Consider the following 14698-nt stretch of genomic DNA (forward strand, 5'->3'; position numbering starts at 1 on the left):
AATTCTTTTTCCCTTGTCACAAGTCTCAAATTGGCAGGTAGGTGGAGAAGATCCTTAAATTAGTATTCCTCTGATACAGAAAGGTGGAATTCCCAACCTCTGTCCATCCTGAGCCTGCAGTTTTATGGGCAGCTCTGAGGAGTGAGGTTTTTTCCTCCACCTGTTAGCCTTGGATGGGCTTTTCACTTTATAAAGCTGGTATGTACTAGTTGACTAGGGTGGGCATGGCTCTGAGCCAACCCTGCCTGCTGCTGCTTCTGTCACCAGTCAGATGTATCCAAGGGAATTTGGATGATCAGGAAAAATGGATGTGCTGGGGGTGAGCATCCATGACAAACTGTGGACAGCCTTGATGAAAATCTCTAAAAGTGCCTAATTTTACCATACCTTGTGGTGGGAGCTCTGGGATGTTGCTGGTTTGAAGTGGCAATGTTAGCAGAGGGATTTTTTAGTCGAACTGGCTCCTAAGCAGGTGGAAGCAGTCCTGGAGGAATGTCATTGTTGAAGATGCTCGGCGTGTGTCTGGCAGGAGGAGTTACTCTGACTTGGAACCCAGTGCCAGACTTGGATTTGTTTATTTTTGAAGCGATTGTTGCTGACTGATAAAACGGCGGATGGTGAGGGGAAAAAAAAACCCCAAAAGCTGTTTCCGGGATTCCTAGGGACATCCAACGTCAGGAGGTGGCGCTCCTTCCTCTGTAGACACTTGTCGCCGAGGGCTTGCTGGTGGGACTAGCCTGGAGAAAAACCCTGCTTAGCCGGGGCGCCCGGGCTGTGTGAGTCCTCTCAGCCTCCCTTGGGGCTCCCTGGAGCCCCCCGATAACACCCGGCTGCCTTGCTGAGCAGCTCCTGGGAACCTGCTGTGGGAGGTCCCTGCCAAGGCTTGTGAATGGGGACTGAAGCCATGGGATGCTGAGCTGGCTTTGGCAAAGCCTCCCGCTCCTAAAGCCTGCGTCCACCCTGCAACTCTCATCTCACAGCCTTCCTGCTCCTGCAGAGCACGCGTCCTCTATTTTGGGGACAATCCCCAGGGCAACAGGCAGCAATTGCTGCAGATCACACATTGGTCCAGCAGCTCCTGAGAGCCAACATTTTTAGGGTGATTTACATTTTTATTAAATTACTTTGAGTTTTTCTATTTGGCACTGTCATCTCATATTCTCATATCCCACAGTTCCACGAATGCCGTGGTGGTGCTGCTAGACTGCATCTTCCCTGCTCCAAAATGTCCAACAACATCCCAGTCAGAAAAGATCCCACACCCTGGTGATGCTCAGACCAACCCAAGAGCCACAGGAGGACGGGGACAGCCCTGGCCCTGCTGAAATAACACCAAAAGCCGTGGGAATGTGCCCTGTCCCAGCTGGTGGTGGGAGGGCTGTGGCTGGGAAGCAGGACTGGGTTTCACCCCCAGCAGCCGGTGCTCCCCAGCTGCCAGCGGTGCAGGGCTGGGACCCGGCGCTCCCGGCCGGGGGCTGCTTTTCCAGCGGCATCTGGCCCCAGCCAGCGCTGCCGCCTCTTTTCCTTGCCGAAGATGAAACAAGATGCAGCTGTGATGCTGGAGCGGAGACCTTAGAAGTGTGTAAGGATGCCCGGGGGGGGAAAAAAATTGGGTTCAAGTTGGAGGTCTTGGCTCCCGCAGTCAGCTTCACAAGTGGCCCAGCTGACACCCTGCCTTCCCACCCCGGCCCCTGCCTTTGATCCCAGTGACAAGCAGGGAGCTTCAAGTATGCTTGATGGGGGAGAAGGGCTGACAAAGGTGCCCCGGGGGAGCCGCGGCCGGGTTCACACACCGCGGCAGCTTTTCTGCCAGAGCAGCTCCACCGCACTGTTCCAAGGGCGGCGTGTGTTTGATTTGCAGCCCCCCCCCGGCCTGAGGACTCCTTTTGTACCTGACAATTTGCTGGCTTCTCACCAACCCTCAGAAGTGCCTGTGGGACCTAGGGGCATGGATGTGGTGGGGAGTGGTTCCCCACAGAGGCACTCCCAGCGTGGGCCAAGGGGGTGGCAGGCAGCCCTGCTCCAGGACTGCAGCTCCCTGTGCCAAAGCAAAGCCACAGCTGAAGTTTCCCCATTCCCATGGCCGCCAAGGCCTTCTTGCCACGGAGATGTCAGTGGGCCCGGTGCAGCACTGCTCCCTGGCTGGGCACAGGACTTACGGGAGCCCACGTGAGTTTTGGGAAGTCTTTTCATTCCTTCCCTCAGCACGGTGCTGGGGAATCACATGTTTCTGTGGCGACCAATGGGCGACCAATGTGGGAAGACTAAATTTATCTTCCACAGGCTCCCAACTTCCCCAAAACTGTGTGGGGCTGTCCTCCCTCCCTGGTAGGGACAGCTCCTGTGCCAGGATCCCCTGGATGCCCAGGTGCCGCCCAGCTCCCTACAAGCCCCAAAGCACTCCAATGTCAGGCAGCATTCTTGGTAGCGTGCGTGGCATCAAATTCAAACCCAAGGATTGAATCAGGGAAAGACGTATACCTAGATCTGGCTTGGAGATCTAAGGGACACCTCTCTGAGACTGTCCACTGGGCTCAGGCATCACTTCACACCCAGACGCCACATCACAGGGCTTTTAAAACATGTATTTTTAAACTTCTTTATTAACACCAGTGGTAGCAGAGACTGAATTAAGCCAACAGGGGCCGTTGCTGCTGGGCACAGCCGTGCAGGCAGTCAGTGAGAGAAGCTACCCCCCTGCATGTGTCATTCCACAGGATAATTCCCCCTCACCTTTGTGGCTCGAGCTGTCTGCTGTGTGCTCTGCTCCTCTCTGCCACTGTCTTTGAGGGGTAGATGGAAACCAAAGCTCATTATTCCCCTTGGGAATGAGCCAGCAGCCGGGGCTCTGGCAGCCCAGGTCGGCAAGGAGCTGTTGATGGTGGAGGTATTTATAATCTTTGTTTGGTTCCAGCAAGGCTGGACGCCCACTCCCGCTTCCCTTCATACAAAAAGATCAAACAGCTCCGGGACATTTCCTTGCTCCTGGCAGATGAAATTCTTGCATCTGCCGACCTGCTCCGCCCTGCCTGGGGCTGTAGCCTCTTCCTTCGCTCCAAGACCTAGAGGGTTGCTGCTGCTGTTTATTCTGCCCCTAAACTAGGGATTTGCTCATTTTTCCCACCTCATCCCCCACCATTTTCAGAGCTTATGGGCAAGGCATAGAGGACTAGGACTGTGGCACCTTCCCCACCTCAACTTCCTTCCCTCTCCCACTTCTGAAGAACCTCAGCTGTGCTTGATGGGTCACATGTGGACTTTGCCCATGGATGTCACAACAAGTGGAGCAGGAAAGCAGAAGTTGGTACCTTACCCAAGGGCAAGGTGCCTGGCAGGAGTTTGTATCTGTCCTACAGTCCCATCTTCCTCTTTGGTGCCTGGCACTGGTGACAAGCAGGGATAAGGAGAGGATGAGGTTCTAGGAAGGCAGTACACCTGTGCTGGGCAGGTTGTCTGCATCACAGATAATGTGGAGGCAGGATGTACATCCTTGATGCTGGAACTTCTTGCTGCTGGCCTCATCCCAGCCCAAGGCCCTCACCATGCAGCCGTGTTGGGGATCTCATCAGACCCTTCCACCGAAGGCCATTTTGTTCTGGGGATGCCTCCCAGGGGCTCAGCAATGGGAGACCTCCACCACCACCACTGCAGCCACAGACGCAGGAGAGACAGCACGCAGCATCGAGGGAGGTGACACTGAACACTGACAAAGGCTGACTGTCCCCCAGGCTCTGCTTTAGGCAGAGTGGAATCATCCCCTGATACCCAGCTACTGGCAAATACCAGCCCAGATTCACCTGCCTGCTTTCCCGCTGGGCAGGAGCAGGCCCGAGGTATTCCAGCCAGCTGATGGAAGCTGTAGCTGGCCATACCCCAAGCCATGCTGTGCTGTCCTGTTCATCTCCCAAGGAGGTTTCCATTCCCCTCTCCAAGCAGGAGCCTTCCCAGGTGTCCCCAGTATTGAGGGGCTGCTGGCGTAGCAGGGGAGCCTGGCTGTGGGCAGGAGACACAGCTGCTTTTCATGTCCGCCCTCACAGCACAGCTCATGCTCAATCTTTCAGCAGGTCCCTGTGATCCAGGGGTGAATTATGGGTGTCAGGTTTGGGGCAGCCAAGAGGGGATTTTGGAGGGGGGAGGTAGCAGGGAGCAGCACGTGGGAGTGGCTGGGGAAGGACAGAGCGGGGTGGTCCACAGCTGGATTTTGGTACCTTTACAGCATCTCCTCCTGGAGCATCCCAGGGTTTGGAGGGCCAAAATGCATGTCACACCCACTTCGAGCCTTCGGCATCCCTTCTTCTTCACCCCAAGCCTTCATCCAAAAGGAAACCCTCAGTACTGTCCCCCCATGCCTTTCTGCTCCTCCTCCTTGCCCCCAGGGTGCTGAACTGGGTCTCTGTGGTGCGGAGCGTGGGATGTGTGCCAGAGGAAGCAGTGGAGACGCCGGCGGGGCAGGGACCCAGGTGTGAACCCACACAGGTAGCGGGGCTGTGACTCAGCCATCCGAGAGAAAGCGCCGCGCTGCCCCAGCTGCTGGCACGGCCGAGGCCGGGAGGGCTCCGGCGGGAAGCCAGACACGCCACTGGCCTCACTGCTCACCAGCCTTTTGCTCCAGCGGCTGTGCTTGGCTGCCCCGGGGCTGCTGGGGAGCAGGAGCACTGAGCTTTCAAATTTAGTGCTTTTCATTTCCATGGGAAAAAGCATCTCTTTCCCCTGAAGACCCAAGAGACGCACATACCCCAAAGATTTTCCACCCCTGGGTCCAGTCTAGTGTTTGAATCTGATGGGGTTCAACCACGGAGACCCTTTCTCCTTGCAGGCAACCTTCCCTCCTCCTTCTCTTTCTCTGCAAAGAGTTAAATCTCTCTCCAATTCAGCACCTTTCCCCCTCCCTCCTGCCCCCGGGATAATGTTTAACCGAGCTCATTGCTAATTAAATATCGATGACCTCAGGCAGGTTTTGTTATCGTCTGGAAACACCTGATGCATGTGTCACCAGAAAGAGTTTTTCTTGTCTCAAGTACACCGGCAATCCTTGAACTCATGTTGGCTTTTCCCTTCCCACCCTGCCGGCCGCCCCTGCCCATGGGCACCACCGAGGCTTGGCTGGCAAGCAAGCAACTCCAACTCGTGTGGGCTTGTTGTAGCCACTCCTAATTGCAGGGGACAGACGCGGTGGGAAAGAAAGTTTTATTCCTCCTTTCCTTTCCCAAATCATGGCCATTGCTGCCCACCATCCACAGCTCAACAAGCTCAGCTTGAACTTGGTGGACTTTCCTCTTCTGGGCTGAGACTGTTCTTTCCTACCTCCTTGAGCATGGGGATGACCCATCTTGGGGTTTGGCTCTCCAAAATATCTTCTGGGATTTCCCACGGGAGCAGCAACATTCCACAAGGAAAACTCCCCATTCCTTCTTCTCCTGTCCTCCAGGGTAGACTTGGACCAACATTGCCAGGATGAGCAGGCAGGAACCAAAACCCTTAAAGGCTGCATGGAGAATGGGATAGAAAAAAAAGGGAGCAAAAGAGAGACAGTGAGAAAAGGGAGGCTGTGAAGGGGTTCTGGGAAGGGACTGTGAGTACATTTTAGGCAAGATGGGCTTTTACAGGGCAGAGGCCTATTCTAGATGGGTCTGGGACCACTGTCCCCCTGAGCTGGATGTGTGGAAGTAGAGGGGGCTCCTCAGGAACTTCATGGCAGGTGGTGTTTCCTGCCAGGTCCACCAGCCTTGTGAACAGCCTCTGAACCTTTCTGCTAAAGGAGGTCGCTCAGCCCTGCAAAAATTCTCAAGTCTGGTTTTCTTTGTGGCGAGGAGCAGAGGCTTTGCTGACATCATTTTCACACTGCGGTATAAATAGCCAACCTGAAAAACAAAGGAAAACTCCCCATGAAGACCATGTAAGGCAGAGCTACAGTTGCACCATTTATTTATTCGCTCACCGTTGCTATTTCCTGCCTCTGTTGGTCAGAGACCTCCTGTGTTGGCCAAAAATCAGATTTCCTCCCTTGCCAGGAATTTATGGATCAGCAGCACCGATGGTAACAAGGGAATCACAATCCCCCAGCCCTGACAGGACAAACTCCTGTCTACACTTGGCCTCAATCCCACCAGTTGCTCCAAGGCCCAGCACATCTGCTGGGCATTTACAGAGCAGGGCATGGGAGGAACAGCAAGGCCAGGGCTGAGGCTGGAAGGTCCAGAAAGGCTGGAGGAAGCAGTGAGGCTGGAGGCACTGTCCATCAGATTTGTAAGTCTGGTGTTTGCTGGATGTTGCAGCAGGCAGGACTTCCTCAATTCCTCTCGGGTTGTACCACCTCCAAGCTACCCAGAGCCCCAGTGGGAAGCAGATGCCATGTTAGAGAGGGGCACAGTGGAAAGGTTTCCAGGCCGTAAAGCAGGGGTGTGTCACTTGGGCGCACATTGAGTCGGTTTTTGCTGTCCCCCAGGCTGCAGGTCCCTGCTGTGCACGGCAAAGGGAACACTCGGTCAAGGACAAGCCCAGCACCTGGGAGGGGGAGGGCGGCGCAGACACGGACCTGGCTTGTTCAACAAGCTGGAGCGTGGCTGCAGATGCACCTTCTTCAGGCTCCAGCTGCACTACAGCTCTGCAGCTCCTTCCCAGTGCCTGTTGCTGCCTCCAGACCTGCCAGCAGATCAGTCTGTGCATGTGCTCCTTTGCTCGCCCCAGGCACCATCAGCCAGGCTCGCTCGGGCCCCTCTTCCCTCGCCCCAGCTGTGCCGGCAGCGCGCTGGGGGGTGGCAGCTCCTCGTCAGGAAGTGGTGGCCAGCAGCTGGGGATGGGACCTCCTTCAGGAGATCCAGGCAAACATTTTGGGCCATGAGTGAGGGCTCCCTGAAATTCAGATCTGCATGTGGGATGCTAAGCAATCCCAGCTCTCCTTTGGGCATGCCTGGGGTGGAGAGGTGGACACACAGGTCCATGACTGTGCTGCATGGGAGCACGTCTGCAGGCATTAGCTCCCTTGGTCCCTCCTGTAAGCCAGAGCTGCCTTCAGCTCTGTTCATGGATGAAGACAGATTGCAATTACCCTTCCCTGCTCCCCAGAAATGCTCTGTTCCCTGGGAAATGGAGCTGGCATGGCAGGGGAGAGCATGGCACAGTACGTAGTTTCTCTGCTGGCCAGTGATGGGCACATGGGGACAGTGTCAGAGCTGCTTTGCCTGGCCACCATGGCCAAGGTGTGGGGATGGAAGGACCTGCCAGCATGGAACAGCTCCCCTTTCTGGCTGCTCACTCCCCTGCCTGAAGTCCCCCCTGTGCACGAGTAGCCACGGGAGCAGGGAAGAAGGGGGTGCCAAAGGTTGGTGTGAGTTGTTTGGAGGGCTGACTCCAGGGAGGGTCCCGTCCAGAGGACTGTCTCCTTGGTCATTGTTATCAGGATAATTCTCCAGCCACTCGAATCCTGTTTTTGTGCTGGTGTTGCCTGGCTCTACGGGAGTGAGGGGGGAGAAACACAGGAAACGCTAGCGACGGAAGCAGAATCATCTCCTGGAGGGAGCGAAGAGCTGCTGACGCCACTGAGGGGAACAAAGACATTCAGAAAGAGTTAGACATGGATTTGTGCTCTAGACAGCCCAGACAAGTAGTCTCAGTCCCAGCTTACGGCACACCTCACATCCCTCCAGCACGCTGCACCTCCATCTCCCCCAGCCCAACCTCCGGCACTGAGTTCTGGGGTGCAAGGAGACCTTGGGGGATCTCCAGGTCAGGAGAGGAGGCAGCTGTGTTCTTGCCGTGAAGAAGCCCTGGAGGGGATGACCTGGGGGGATGTCCTCGACTCTATCCCCGGCTGCTGCACAAGCTTTGGCTGCTATGGTGGAGCGAGGGTGGCCATGGGAACAGCACAACACTCGCTGGCAGCGTGGGCGCCAGCCTCACCGCTGCCTCAGAGCTCTCCCCTCCAGCACCCCCAAATGCCAAGGAGCTGTCTCCATGCTGTGCATGCACAACAGGCCCTCTGTCTCACAGGCACAGAAGGAAAGTCTGAGTAAAAAGGTCAGAGGGTCTGGCATCCATCTCACCCAGGGCCAGGAGGAGCAGGCAAACCCCTGCTTAGCAGGGTCACAAGCTGCCCCTGTCCTCATTCCCATCCATGGTACCTTCCAGATCCTAAGAAAGCCCCCATGTGCTTCCTCTCTCATAGGATGCAGGAGTGCTGCATCCCAAGTGCCAAGGGATCTTTCATGGGATCTTTCATGTGGCTCTGGGGCAGGAAATCCACTCTCCCGGAACAGAGCAAAGCCCTTGGGTCTCCTAGTTGCTGGCCCTATGGGGTGCAAGTGCCTCAGCCAGGCTGAGCTGGGGTGCTCTCTGAGTCCCGGCCTTGCGTGTGGCAGTGGAGGGCGATGACAGTGGACACAGCCTTCTCCTCAACACACTTGCGCCAAGGTTAATTCACCCCATCCAGCTCCCATATCCCTAATTCCAAGAAGAGGATGTGTACCAAAGCTGTAAGTAATGTAGACACATTTTCTGTTACAAGGGGCAGCATTCACATCTCAGATCCTTCTGTGGCTCAGGAGTGAGAGCCCCTTCCAGCTCCATCAGATGTAGACCCCCCTCCCTTCCATGACCCCATCCCCGTGGCACATGCACTGCCTGCTCCAGAGCCAGGGAGGAGGATTTTCCCCACCACTGATGTCCTGAAGCTGTGGTGACACTGGGGACCATGGAACCATTTGGGGCAGCACTGCTGGGGGGAAGCTTACAGCACCCCTACCCTGCTGCCTGCAGAAAGGGCAGCACAGCCAGGATGCTGCTGCTGCCAGGAGTGCCTCCAATCCCCAGGGTCTGCCTTTGTGAGCAGTGTTTGTGGCTGGAACATAAGCGTCAAAATGTCATCAGTCCCTTATCTGCAACGTATCTGGGTCCTTTTGGTACCTCAGCCTCCAAAAATAGCCTAGCGGGGAAAAAGAATATGTTCCTAAAATAGCAGCACCACTTGGGCTCACCAGTGCTGGAGCTGACACCTGGTTGAGTGCCCACCGCAGCTTTGCAGGGAGATTTCAGATCCATTCTCCTGTGCTTTCCCAGCCTAAAATAGCATCCGCACCTCACTGCACTGGGAGGCTGGCAGGTGCTTTCCAGCTTTTGCCCAAAGCAGTGCCAGCTGCTGCCTGCCCACCCTGTGCCACCCGTGTCCTGTGTCAGGCCCCGGGCATGTCCCTGTGCCCACACCGCTCACACGTCCCATGGCAGGCAGGGAGGTGTGCAGCCCTGGAGCACAGCAAGGTCCAGGTGAGTCACCCCTAGGGATGCAGCCAGCCATGTGGGAGGAGAGGGCTGGCTGGCTGCCTCTCCTGAAAAGGAGAGCTGCTGAGGAGGAGGAAGCTGGGAGGAAGGAAGGCCTTGTTTGTCCGTTCCCAGAGCGGTGCAGGAACTGCTATATGAGGAATTACCTGACCTCAAATCTCCAGATGCTTTTCACTAACTTCCTCATTTGAACCTCCCCCAGCTCCTGCAATCCTGCCCTGTGCTCTGCTGCTGCTGCCTCCCCTGAGCTACCCCAGCACTGGCACCTGGTTTCCTCCAGGCTGCGAGGACTCTTCCTCCTCCTTATGCTCCAAATTTATCCACACCTGCTCTTCCTCCTGGATGGGCCACATTCACTCTGCATATGTGAATCCAGAGGCCTAGCTCTGCAAGGCAGGCTGGGCTTGGCCACCTGGGAAGGCAGGGAAAGCCATGGCGAGTGGGTGGTTCCTGAGCTTCCAGTCACAGGGAGGATGCTGCAGGTGTGGGGTGTCCTGTGGGATGCTCTGTGGGACCCAGGTGGGAAACGGGGGACACAGGATGTAGAAAATCGATGCTCTGCATCCATCATTATCACATCTTGGCCTTTCACACACATTCCAACCCTACATACCTCGTGTTGCTCCCCGTGCAGCCCCATGCAGCGTTGCACAGCCGGACTTCTCGGCATCTTGTGAAGGATGAGGGGATGCAACCGTGACGCAAAGCTTTCACGCTCTTTGGAGACTATTGCTTCCTCTCTTGCCTGGCCCTTCAGAAGGTCTGGGCAAAGATGTTTATGCAGAATACAAAAGGTTTAAGGATGTGTGTTGGATTCTGAGGGATGGAGCCCAGCATGAGATAAATGCTGATCTGGAAGCAGGATTGTATTGAACAGGGTTTCCTGGGGCAAGTGGCGGAGGAGAGGCGAGGCTGCCGAACTCAGGAGGGCTGGGAATCATGAAGATAAGGTGCTCCCAGTGAGTAGGATATAGTCAGGGGCTGGGGCATCTTGGATAGCAGGGATGGAGGCACATTTTACTGCAGAACAAACCTGGGACTGTCACGTGTGTCCAGGAGCAGGGCTGGGAAGGGACACGTGGAAGCATGCAGAGGAAGGGGAGATCAGCAATGGCATGTGCTGAATGGAGGTTAGAGCAGGGGTCTTTTTGGGGAGACTTCTCTTCCAGCGACCGACCATGCTGGGAATTGAGTAGGTGCTCAGAGTACCTCCTGGGACAGAGGTACCCCCAAAAGCAAGCGTGAGGGATAGAGGGCAATGGAAATGGATTGCTGAGGTATGTGAGGGAAAGCTGGGAAGGCAAAACCTTTGTTTTTCTTCAGGGAAAATCTGTTCAACAAGAGACTCTCCAGTGCTTTGCAACCTCATAGCACCCCACCAACCCATGGTTAAATTAGGGTCTGAGACCTTCCAGGCTGGGGCAGGAAGGGGGGGATGTGAGTCAAAATAACAAAAACAGCATTCTTGAGGAGGCTAACTTCAAGGTTGGGATGGATCTTTTAAAATAACAGGTTATTTCCAGACTTAGGAAATGAACCAAGTAGCCCACAGGCCCCAAAGGAACCATGGGGAGGTTTCATGGTCTCATACCTCTGAATTCAACAACCTGTGTGCAAGCTGAGGTCACTGGCCATTGCAGATGACAGGAACTCCGGGAGAGGAAGAGGGGACAGGATGCTTGGCCAAAATACCTTAAGAAACTATGTTAAGGATATCCCCTCTCCTCCAGAGCCAAGATGTGACAGTACCTCCCCAGGGCTCCATGGGGAGCAGGGGTGAGAGGGGCACTTGCAGCAGGAGAGGTTGCCCCAAACTTCTCCCCAGCTCCATCACTTTTCCTGGCCTTCCTCTGACTGCAGTGCTGATTTCCCCCTGCCCCATTTTTTTTCATTTCAACATGAGAAGCAGCAAGTGAAACCTTCTAAGCCCAAACAAACGGGATAAACATGGGTCAAGACGGAGCAGGGGATGGTGTAATGGCAGGGTCATGAGATTGCTGACCTACGAGAAGCGAAAGAGACAATGGGATGGGCTTTAGGGGTTTGGAAGAGCAAACAGGCTTGTGCTGCAGCAGCAGAGCAGGCAGGAGCCAGCCTGATCATGCTGAACCCTTCAAGCACGATAGACTGTCCAATTCCACTGCCCATCTGAGCAAGAGTTTGCCATTGCTGAAGTAACTGTGAACCCCAGCAGAGCTTTCCCAGGGAGGTCGGGGAAGCCCTGCCAGCACAGTTATGGCTGAAGGACTCAGGTCACCTCAGGCAGGGAAGGTGGTGCAGCCCTTTAGGGTCCCTTTGGTCACCCAATGGACAAATGGGACTGTTTAAACCTTAAAATCTGCAGTAGAGCCCTGTAAAATGCTGGTGGTTATCCCAAGAGAGGGGGCTGGGGTCATGAGCAAGGATGTGGCAGAACTGGAGAGATGCACAGCTTTGCTTGTTCCTGGGAAAGGAAGCCACCATCTGTTATCAGAAAGAGGAATACTGATGGAAGAGCAATTTCATTAGATAATCTCTCTAATTAAGACAGGTGACAGGATGCAGATTTCCCTCCTGGAGAGACCTTTGTGGAGACCTCGAGGAAGGATGCTTCTGACCTTGTCCTTCCAGTTAGGGCCAAGTGCCAGAGGGAGAAGAGAAGCTGAGGGTCCCCAGGACGCTCCTTGCTGCTCCCCAGTGTCTGAGCCCCTCTGGGGCTGGATGGGCTTGCTCTGCAGGCCTGGCTGGGGATGCTGGGAACCAGTAGCCAGACCAAAACAAGGTATTCCATACCCAGGATAGAGAGATCCCACAGCACCAGGCTATGTGCAGACCTGCCTTCCTTTGCCAGTCAACATCTGCTGAAGGCCCTTACTCAGGCTGTGCTTAATCCTGGCAGCTGCGTCATTCTTCCCCTCTACCCAACCCCCTTTTTCCCCTGAAGAAATTTCTACGAGATTTTTTTTTAATTGGCTTTGTCTGTTTGATCCTTAGTTCCTATTCAGGCCAAACACGGAATGCATCTTACTGGAGACAGGATAGAGGACTCTTGGAGTTAATAGTTTTCTCCATTGTCTTTCAAATGTGTGCTGAGATGTCCGTAGCTGGGGGACCCATTGTGCTGCCTTCCTGCTTGTTTTTCCAAAAGTCTCCAGTGAATAAAAGCAATGCAGAACTTGTAATACACTTTCCATGACCTCTAATCTTGTGTACGATCTGTCTCAATTGCCAGGTCGAATACAGTATTCATCAGCAGTGGTTCCACCTCCATCCCATCTACTTCTCCAAAACCCAGCCCCAAGCCATCCCTGGCTGGCTCCAGCTTCCTTCAACTGCACCACCATCTCCACTGCCCTCATCCATACCTTCTTGTCCCTTCTCCCTTTTTTCTGCTCTCCCAAACTATGTATCCTCCCCTCTTCCCCTGAGCATTTGGTCTCTGGAGGTGCTGGCATGGGGGCGGCTGTGGCAGGAACATGCCAGATCCTGGTGAAGGAATGCCTGCACCTTCAGGAATGTACTTCCTGGGGACCATCCTCCCTCCCCATCCCACCCCAAGTGGGTCGGGGATGCCACTTGGTGGTTACCAGTCCTGGCAGCACAACAGGGACCCAGAGCAATGGCTGGACGGGACCGGAGGGCAGACAAAGGCTCCGGGTTTGCCTTCCCACCCTGGCTATGAGTTCACTCTGATGCGTGGGCTTGATGAGATTCCCAGATGCACAGGCACACAATGCAGCAGGGAAACCCTGTTCTCCCACTGTTATTTTGCATGGCTTCTCTGAGAATGTTTGCCCTTCCTACCGCTTTCCTGTGATGCCGGAAGCCTTCAGGTGTCCCTCAGCTAGGACAGCCACCTGGGCTTTAAGGATGAGTCACCCTCTCTTCCCATGTTCTCCTCAGCCTTCCCTTTGGCAAGGACTGGCAACAAACAGCAGGAATGAATCAGAGGCCAGGGTAGCTGAGGGAGCAGAAGGCCATCTCTGGGCATCCCAGCATATGTGTCCCAGCTGCAGCACCACAGGGGACTGGGCATTACCCATCACTGAGTGACAAGGACTGGTGATCCCAGCAGCAGAGAAATCTCCAAGCCATCTCACTGGAAGCTGTGCCTAAGAAGTCCCTTCCTAAAAGGACTGAATTCAAATTGGGATCTTTTCCAGCACCAAAGGGACATTCCCAGACCTTCCTCTGGACGGAGTAAGGATCCCTCTCCTGCTCCAAAGGTTTGAGCCCAGGCCAAGGATAAAGCACCAGCTTCATGCTTTGGTCTTTCTCCATTACCCACGCTTTTCTCATTGTCTTTTCCCCTCTCATTTTCTTCTTCACACCAATGGGTAGACCGTGACCTGGATGTCTGTGCCCACCTTGAGCTGACAGGGTATCCCTCTCGAGCTGCCAGCCCCAATGATCAATGTCCCAGCTCTTGTCAAGGGGTGTAGGCAGGAAGATGTGGAGCTGGGGCATCACCACAGCCCAAATCTCCAGACAAACTTTGTCAGTCATGTCTGCTGAGGAGGCAGGTCCAGTCTTGCTCTGGGGTTCCCAAGCACTGTGCAGCTGAGCCTCTCTGCAGAAAGAAGGACACTGGGTCTCACTGCCTGCAAGTCTCCCATCTTCTTCCCACTTCTCAGGGATCCTGTGACACGCTTGTACCTTGCTGTGCCACATTGCAAGGACTGGTCACTGGAGGCCCCACAGCCACAAAACATGGGCTGGGGAAAAGGCTTGGAAAGCAAGATTTTCTGGGCTGTGTCATGCAGAGGACAAGGGGATTGGACTAAGCAGTCAGAGTGGTTTGGTTTAGAAAAGGCAGCTGGAAATCAGCCTCTCCTTCTGGAGATTGTTCACACAGTCACAGAAGGGACTTACAGTTTGGTAGCGCTGCTTCTCTGTGCCTCTCTTCCCAGAGCTCTGCTCAGTTCAACCCCATTCCATCTGTGGGGGCAGGAGATAGACTCAGGGCCTCTGAGAATTAAGGTCATGGCCTGGCCGTGCAAAGCCTGCACAGCCCAGGCTGGGGACAGCATGGGCAGGCATTCTGGTGTTTCCTGCTCCCTCTCAGGAAGTTAGTGCCTGTGCTGTGAAATGCTACCCAAATATTCTGCCACCTTTATCAGCCTTGGCTTTACTGCCCACTATCTTGCTCCCTTTTTCCGAATTGCTCCTCAGGTTACAGCTACTGATGTAAATCAATGGGATGTCGTGTAAGCAGGCTCGAGGACACAGGTCGGATGGTGGGGAAGGAGAGGGGCTGTGGCTGGACTGTTCCTGTGGGAACCCACCAGAGACAGTGGCAGCCCTGGGTCCAGGGGTACCCAGGGGGACGGGTCCGGGGTGGCTGTGGCTGCCCCTTCTGCTGCAGCTCAGCATCCAGGTAAGCTGCCCCAGACCCACATTATCTCTGATGAAAGGCAAATAAAAAGGGGAAAATGAGAAGGAATTC

This window comes from Motacilla alba, chromosome 1A (assembly GCF_015832195.1).
Source record: "Motacilla alba alba isolate MOTALB_02 chromosome 1A, Motacilla_alba_V1.0_pri, whole genome shotgun sequence".
NCBI classification, from domain to species: domain Eukaryota; kingdom Metazoa; phylum Chordata; class Aves; order Passeriformes; family Motacillidae; genus Motacilla; species Motacilla alba.